The 8882-nt window shown below is 50.2% G+C and overlaps 1 long non-coding RNA gene across 1 annotated transcript; it reads right to left on the bottom strand.

Annotated features, from left to right (window-relative positions):
- Positions 1 to 51: 51 nt before the first annotated feature.
- LOC109298581 lies at positions 52 to 7718 on the bottom strand. Its single transcript, XR_002097655.1, has 3 exons — positions 6523 to 7718; positions 4317 to 4518; positions 52 to 2189 (listed from the first exon to the last, which is right to left on the bottom strand). It is a non-coding gene; the product is annotated as an uncharacterized LOC109298581 (long non-coding RNA).
- Positions 7719 to 8882: the final 1164 nt, after the last annotated feature.

The following is an 8882-nucleotide window of genomic DNA, read 5'->3' as shown; positions in this document are numbered from 1 at the left end:
GAAACATATGGATGCTGACTCCTCATTTCATAGCTTTGATTCATCTATTGTCATCCACAATCTAGCCATCACTGCCTCTATTTGCCCAGGTACAGAACCCCTGCTGTTCTAGGCTGGGCCTCAGAAAGTGCTGCCTCTTCTCCTAGGTCCAACTGGATCCTGCTGGTGCTGTTATAGAAAGTCCCAGCACAGTCTAAGCCAAGGAACACAAGCAGTGTGCATAGGCTGTGCTTGCCCTTTCTTTCCTTATCAACATCAGGCAGATGGATGGAGATCAGATTGAGCAGCATGTGTTCAGATTGGGACACAAAGCAGAGGTCATGGTGGGTTACTGTGTTCCATGTGAAAGTGTCTGCAACAGAAAGGACACCACCAGTACAATCCCCTCTATGCCAGGAACAACACAAATGATTGAACACAAGGCTGCTAGACATGCCAGAGAGACCAAAGTTTCCAGAGCCAACAGCAATTCGGCAGCGGGGCTGGAGAGTTACTCACCAAGGTAAAAAGTGTAAGGCCTCTTTAGCATTGCAGCCTCCACTGATCAGGACCCTCTGGTCAGACATGGCTGTTGCATCATGGAAACTAGAATTGGAAACTAGAGCAAAATCTATTGGGGAACCCGCTGTCCCTTCATCTCCTAGGGGTGCAGCCTTACCTAGAAGAAGCATGGGGGAGTGGTTTGGACAATAGATAGTAGTCAGGACTTGTGAGTTCTAGTCTCAGGTTTGCCACTGCCTTTCTAGGTCACCCTAAACAAGTCATTTCCTTTTCTGTGCCGTTGATGCTGTGAGGTATAAGCAGTGCCTATAAAACACCAGAATATCTCAGATAGAAGGTTCTAATGAGGTGGCCAAGGCTTCCCTTCAGGACCTGAGCATTCAGAGTACAGGGTGTCTTCCTTTCTCCAGCTCTTTTTCAGTACAGCTGCCAGGGATGGGAAGTTGTGCTGGATGGCAGCCCTACTGGTATGGAGGAAGCAACTTTTCCAACTTGGCACCACTCCCTGCCATAAAAAGAGTTGGCACTTGGTCCTACAGCAAGATCTTACCAGCCTGCAGAAGACTATCCTGGGAGAAATGGAACAGTTGTATACTCCATGTAACCTGATGCACAGGGGAAAAGGAGTAAAGACTGTAAATGAGGAGCAAGCCTAGCAGCATTTCCTAGCCCCACTGCAAGACAGAGCTCTGTGCTGAATTTGAGGGACACAGGTTTTGTCCATCACATCAGAGCAGTAATTTGTCTACCCTGTTAGCCAGACTTCTGCCATGGCAAGTGCCTTACATTTCTTATGTCCTCCACTGGGCCAGACCATTCCTTCTCCACCCATCAGGGCCTTCCTCACACCAGTTGCATCCCGTTCCTACTTCCCAGTCAGGGCCTCTTACAACCAGACCTCCTCTTCCCATGTCCTAAGCACGATGGCTTTCGGCCTCATTGTCCCAGCCATCAGAATGCACCTTCCTAAGGTAGGGTGCCCTGTATTGCCTACCCTGCCCTAACCCTCTGGTAAAGCCTGACAGGAAAGGCAGTGTCCCATTCTCAACCACATCCAGGATGCACATATCATTCAGGTAGGCAGATGTCCTTTGCCCCCCTGAAATATGAGCTTGTTTCTCAGCAGAGTGGCTGAGTGGCTGGGAAGAGAGGTGGTGAGTAAGCCAGGCAACCTCAAGAACCTCCTGATATCCAAACCAATTTCCATTCCCAAAGGTCATGTTTTGGGGGAGCCATTAACCTACAGCTTTTTGGGCCAAGACAATTCACATGCCCACAACCATGACACTTCTGCTGGAGAGCACTCCATCTCTCCCATGGAAATATAGCTGGGAACACTCTCACTGGAGATATTTAAAACTAGGGCTGAACTCAGCCCTGGGGACCAGACCACGAAGAACAATCAAGCAGTCACTTGCTCCCAGATGTAGGGACTGAGGAGACAGAAACAAAGGATGCCTCCTATGCTATGACTTTAAGGGCTGAATCAAAAGCTTCTCACCCAAGTCTAGGAAGGGGATTTTCCTCCTCCACAATGGGCTGGTACCAAATCTCATACTCCGAGTTGAAGATATAGAGTGTGTTGTTGCAGGCCACAGACTCCAGTGCTGTGGTCTTGGGGAAAGCCCCTCCAAAGATGAAGAGATGGTTGCACTGTGGTAGCCCAGTGCCAGCATCTTCTCCTTGGCCTAAAGAAGGAGTTCGCCAATCAGGTTTCACATCTCAACCGTGGGCCAGGTTCATCCTGGCCCAGTCATCCAAATGAGGCATGGTGAGTGCCTGGTGTCACTCCACCAGTCCCCTGGCGAGAACTCTGTGCCTTAAGTAGGCAACATCTGTTCTGCTGCTTCCTACTCTTGCTGACCTGAATGCACCCCTCCCCACCACAAGCTATCTATTATCTTAAGAGTAGGAGGGAAGGAGCATCACCACCCACAGTGTCACACTGGAATTGTGCACATCGCTGCTAAACCCACACCCTAACTTCCCTCATGCCTTAATTCTGCACACTTAGGGAAGGGAGCAACTTGGCCACTACTTGCTCTGGTGTTCCCTTTGTCCCTGGCTCTGCAGGAGCTAAAGAGGGAAGGGGAATGCACACAAAGATGAAGTGCAGCTCTCTAATGAGAAGCAAATCCATTCCCCCTGTATTGGGTAAGGAGCACCACAGCCTGAGCACCCCAAGCCAGTTCACCACCTACGTGTCTAAGGCCAGTTTTCAGCAGCCTCTCAAGAATGGAGGTCACTTCCCCCACAGTCAGTGAGATATTCTCCACCCCTGAAGCCTGGCTCAGATGCAATCAGCTCAGTTCACAAAAAACGTAGTTTCCAGTGAAGTACTGTTTTTTAGCCTGTGTTTTTCTGATGAAGATACAGGAGTTCACATGGCTTGCCCCAAGGGATGAAACAAATCAGTGACTCAGGGGTGTGGATTGGAAGTATGATGGGCTAGCTGGCAGTGACTTAGCCCAGGGGTTTTGAAAGGGCAAATGATGATTAGAGGACTTGGGATTCCCTTTCCTCACCAATCTGGTAATGATTTGGTCCAGGGCTTTTGAAGGGGTAAAAGATGATTGGAGGATTTGGGATTCCCTTTCCTCACCAATCAGGCCCCAGAGACTCACCCTCCATGTCCCCTGATTGGCCCCTTGGGTCACAAGGAGGGGGAAAAAAAAAGGGCAGAGCAGCTGGCTCAGGAGAGATCAGCAAGGGACCACAAGGAAGGAGATTCAAAGAGCTGGCAAGAGCTAGGCCAGGAACAGTTGCCCCAGAAAAGCCTGAAGGAGTGGGACCTGCAGGCAGGAGTGGGACCCTCAGCAGCATGGCCGGCAGGAGAGGCTCCCCACTGGGCTCCAGGATCCCCTACCAGAGGCTGCAGCCAGCAGGAGAGGCTCCCCCGCTCCAGCAAGGATCTGAGCAGGGACCAGAGAGGTTCCCAGCTCTGCTTCCAGCTCCTCCAGTAAGAGGCGGGGCAGTTCGATGTGAGGCTGGGGCTTCAGGAAGGTCAAGACCCCTAGCAGCTTGAAGCAGTACCAGTACTGGTGGCTGTGTGGTAAAGTTCCCACCCACCATGTGGGAAAGCTAAGCTCAAGTCTAACTTGAGGTGAGTAAATTAACGGAGAAATTCTTGTTGCAGCGGAAAGGGGCCATTGTGTTTTCTCCCCCTCCAGGTACCTAGGCTGCCCTATATTTCCTTGTCATTTGACATTTTGTATGTGCCCCTCACCACCTCCACCACCCAATAGTCTACAGCCAGCTGTTTGTGTTTTACATTTTGGTTAACCCTGTCTTTTGTCAACTGGATGAATATGTCTATGATTGTAAGCATCTAACCTTTGTTGAATCCTACCCGCTCAGGGCGTTGTCTCCCCTATACCCCCTGGTTTATACTGGTTATGGTCCCAGTACTGTCCTCTTATTAAACGGTACATGGTTAAGTCCCCATTGGTGGTCTGGCACTGCTCTATAGGGGGAGGAGAGTCCCTACACCTTCCACAGTGGTTGTGCACCTGCTTTGATCCCTTCACTTGGAGAGGGAGTACTGCCCGGGTTACAGAAGCAAAGGTATGCCATCGCCCCTTTGTCCTTCTGAGGACTCCCAACAAATTACCGGAGCCACACCCCTCCCACAGCTGGACAGACAGTGGACAATTCACAGTGCCTGTGACACTGATCCAGGGGCAAAGTAAATGTAAGGACAGGAACAAGCATGAGGGGATGTCCCAGGGCCCAGAGACATTGCTCTTGCATTCCTAGCAGCTTCTCCCCACCATCCCCATGCTTTTTTCCTCTCCTAGGAAAGCTCCAATATTTACAGCCATAGGGAGCCACTTCCAGGTGACAGTGTCCAGGATGCAGATGCTGCTATGGTGTGTACCCTCCTTTGCACCCCTGAAGACATAGACACATATGGTGTCCGAGTAATATGTGGCAATGTGGCCCATAAGCAGAGTGGCACAGAGCTTAGAAGGGGCAGGTCCACTGGGAATCAGAAATCATCATCTGTAGGAGCAGCACCTGTAGACAGGATGGAGTTTTGAACCCTTCATTTTCTCAGACTCAAATGACCCCCCTCCCCTGGACAAGCCTCTCAGGACCCTGCTCCTTTCATTCCTCACCCTTAGTGCCTCATTGCTGAAAGAAAAGGTTTACAGCAGGGTTTCTGTGCTTAAGTGTGGCCAGCTAACTAGCTAGGAGACAAGAGCTGAAAAGGTCTGTCTAACCAACCTCATTTCCTTCTATGACCAGGTGACATATCACCTGGAAAAGGGAGAAGAGGTTGATGTCATATGTTTGGATTTCAAAAAAGCCTTTGACTTGGTCTCCCATGACGTCCTCATGGTAAAATTGGGGAACTGCGGCCTCGACAACTTTATGGTCCAATGACTGGGGAACTGGCTCCATGGTTGGACCCAGAGAATGACAGTTGAAGGAACTGAGTCAACATGGCACATGGTGATCAGTGGCATCCCCCAGGGCTCAGTACTCAAACCAGTACTTTTTCATATATTCGTAAATGATCTGGATTCGGGTGTCAGAAGCAGACTGGTTGAGTTCGCAGATGACACCAAATTATGAGGAAGTGCAGTCATGCTAGAGGATAGGCTGAGGATTCAGGCCAAACTGGACAGACTTGCAAGGTAGCCCGATCAAAACCTGATGATATTCAACACAAAGAAATGCAAGGTGCTCCACCTCGGGAGAAAGAACCCACATCATACTTATAGGCTCAACAGTGTTACACTCACTAGCACATGACTGAAAGACTTGGGGGTCATGATTGATCACAGGATGAACATGAGCCACCAATGCAATGCCGCAGCTGGCAAAACAATTAAAACTCTGGCCTGCATCTACCAATGCTTCTCAAGCATGACCCAAGAAGTCATCCTCCCACTTAACTTGGCCTTGGTGAGGCCGCAGCTGGAGTACTGCATTAAATTCTGGGCTTTAGAAAGGATGTAGAGAAGTTTGAGAGAGTCCAGAGAAGAGCCACATGCATGGTTAGAGGTCAAGAGAACAGGCTTTATGAGGAGAGGCTGACAGGCATGGGACTCTTTAGCCTGAAAAAGCGAAGGCTCAGCGGTGACTTGGTGGCTTGCCTGTAAGTATATAAAGGATGTGCATCAGGAATTGGGAGAACATCTGTTCACCAGGGCACCCCAAGTCACAAACTGCTAGAAGACCATTTTAGACTGGACATAAGGAAAAATGTCTTTACCATCCGAGTCTCTAGAGTCTGGAATAGACTACCCCCAGAAGTGGTACAAGCATCTACTCTGGATACGTTCAAGAAATGCCTGGATGCTTACCTTGCTGGGGTCATCTGACCTCAGCTTATTTCTTGCCCCTTGGGCAGGGGGCTGGACCCAATGATCTCATGAGGTCCCTTCCAGCCCTAATATCTGTGAAATCTATGAGGAACAATATAGGTGTAGAAAGCAGTAACTCCCTGGATTCACCCTCCTGCGCTTCCCCAGTACACATGCTGCAAAACACACTGCTGCACCTACTCATGGAAAACTACCCAACTCCCACTGCCTGATCCTACACGGCTCCTAACGTGGCCAAGATCTGAACTGTACAGGGCTGTAGGCTCAGACTGTGGCCCATGGCATGCAACCAATGAATGCCTTCCAGCCTCAACTAAATGTAGCTTCCTACCAAGAAAGGAACTGGAGCCACCAAGGGAGGAAGGAAGACAGAAAAAGGACGAATGCATATAAAGGATAAAATAGACAACAAGGGGAGGGACAATGGAAAAAAGAAAACAAGAGTAATGACACATGTCAAGGCAAGATAAGGCATCACGGGGACACCCACTCACAGGGACAGAGCCACTAGGCTCCAGAGTGCTTCTCTCTCAGCAGACAGCTCCATGCCAGTCCCCATCCAGACCTCTCTTCTAAGGACAACTCTCCACTGCCCACAGACACTTTGCGTACACACACACACACACACACACACTCACTCACTCACTCACTCACTCTCTCTCTCCCCATCCCACCCCAAACTTCTCACCAGTTTGTAGTGTCCAGAAAGGATCCTTATAAGACTGTTGTTGGGCTTCTTCTCCACCAATGAAAACAGCTGTTTCTGGGTCACTGAGGCACATGGGATGATACCACCATGGACTTGAACATACTAGAGAAGGAAAGACAGAACTTGCCTTGTCAGCAAAGTTGAACAATGGGCCCAGGCTCCACTTAATGCCATGGGGAGGACCAAGCACAAAGACCATGGGCTTAAAGAGATGGAAGTGGAGAGGGTGGGGCTGGACTGTCATGGGGTGGTGGGAGCAAGTGGCCTTGGTTCCTCCTACAGCAGATGGAGAGGACACAAAGAAACCCTGGATCCCTCCACTGAGGACCCCTGTTGGAGGTCTCCTCCCCCGACCCGACCCCTCCATAGGGAAGGGGATTTTCTTGTTAGTTGTATGGAGAAATCACTGGATTTCCCCTCTTCATTCTCTGTAATGTAGGAAGCTGGCAGTGGCTCTGGCTGACTGCACTTCAGTGATAAGAGGCAGGAGCCTAAAGAGATCCCTTAATTATGGAAGAGGCCAGTTCCTCAACTGCTTACTCCTACATTTAAAGGCATTTGGCAGCCTCTGGTTCCTGGGATCAGAGACCTAGAGTTCCTGCCAGCTAATTCTTTGAGGAAACTCCTTGCCCAGGCTTCATTTCCTTCTTTCTTCTCTTCCAAGACTTCTCCCTTATCCACAGACCTCTGAACTGGTGAGAAAGTTTGGTAGTCTATAGTTCATTTTGCCCAGCTCCCCTCAGCCAGCACTATCTACTGTCCCCCAAATGCAGAGCTGAGATTCATGTGGTGAAGATAAATCCTGTCTTCCTCTTAATGTCTGGGGCATGCAGTTTAGGGACCATACTATGGGGAAGACACAAAGCAAGCACAGCCCATTGACAGATCCTGAGCCTTGGGGACTTAGAGAGACTAGTGTGAACATTCAGACAGGGGCCCACATGCTAAAGGAATGAGTTTACCAAGCAGTGGAGAAGGCAGGCCAGGGTCTAGAGATAAGGTCCTCACCTTGCAGCTCCTTCGTCTTCAAGTCTGCAGAAAGAAAACACAGAGATAACGGTTTCCTCAAGGCAACAGCTAGGAGTTGAAGCCTGGAGGTGCTCAATCCTCCAATGAGTTATAAGTACTTCTCTGTCTCTTCCCCCAACACGCATTCACTCCATAGGAAGGGGCTGGGAGTGGATATGGAGCCTAGAGTCAGGAGTCACGCAGCTCTGCCGCTTATTTACTGTGGGACCTGGAGTAGTCTTCTCTGTGTCTCAGTTTCTTTATCTGTAAAATGGGGCTTATGAAGAGTTAAGGAATTGTATTACATGGTGCAGTGGACTGGCATGCAAGTGACCCCAGACTCTGTATCTGGCCCTGGCCCAGTGGACAGAGGTTGCACGTCTGTGTGGCTTGTTCAGGGGAAAGTAGAGAGACTCATTGTTCTGAGGAGGACATGAAGGACCCTCGTGGCTGGGAGGTAGAGTTAGAAACATACTGGGAAGCTCTCCTCAAAGGTAGCATGCACAGATCTGGGAGTCAACCTGACAATACCCAGAAGAGACACCCGAAAGCTATTGTCACAAGGCCTGTGCCCCATTCTTCATCTGAGGAACCAGAGTTGCTTCATCATCCTGCTCCCCTTCAGATGCCCTGGGCTCAATCAAGACCTTTCTGGGCTTCTTCAGATGACCAGTTTGCCTTGAGTGTCTTCCTCCTCGCTTTGTTGGGCACCATCTGGCCAGTGGGTGGCTCTGGGACAAGAGGCACCAACTGCTTTTTTAGTGGTAGAGAAAAATCCTTCCTTCCAGGCCTTGGCTTTCTGGAAGTTGGGACGCGTTGGGAAACTTGGTCATCACACCAGACGACAAAGCTAACATGTTTAACGATTTCTTTGCCTCCGTCTTCCTAAGTAGGAACCAGAACAGCCACCTCCCTGCTGGGCCCCCTTTGGGCCCCGGGGGAGGCAAACCTGGGCCAAGGGTTAGTGAGGACTTAGTTAGGGAGCTTCTGGAGGGGCTGGACGTATTCAAGTCAGCCGGTCCAGATGATCTCCACCCTAGAGGTCTAAAGGAACTGGCTGAGGTCATTGCAAGTCCCCTGGCACGGCTTTACGAGCACTCGTGGTGCACTGGAGAGGTGCCGGAGGACTGGAAGAGGGCCAGTGTGGTTCCAATCTTCAAAAAAGGGAGGAAGGAGGACCCGGGAAACTATAGGCCAGTTAGTCTTACCTCGATCCTAGGCAAGCTGTTTGAGAAAATAATTCTGGCACACATTCAGGAGGGGCCAGCAGGGGACTGCATGCTTAGGGGCAATCAGCACGGGTTCATCAGTGGCAGGTCCTGTCAGACCAA

This window comes from Gavialis gangeticus, unplaced genomic scaffold (genome assembly GCF_001723915.1).
Source record: "Gavialis gangeticus isolate Ggan-Ray unplaced genomic scaffold, GavGan_comp1, whole genome shotgun sequence".
NCBI lineage: Eukaryota > Metazoa > Chordata > Crocodylia > Gavialidae > Gavialis > Gavialis gangeticus.
Note: the sequence above shows the minus strand (reverse complement) of the source record. Positions and strands in the feature narration are given on the sequence as shown.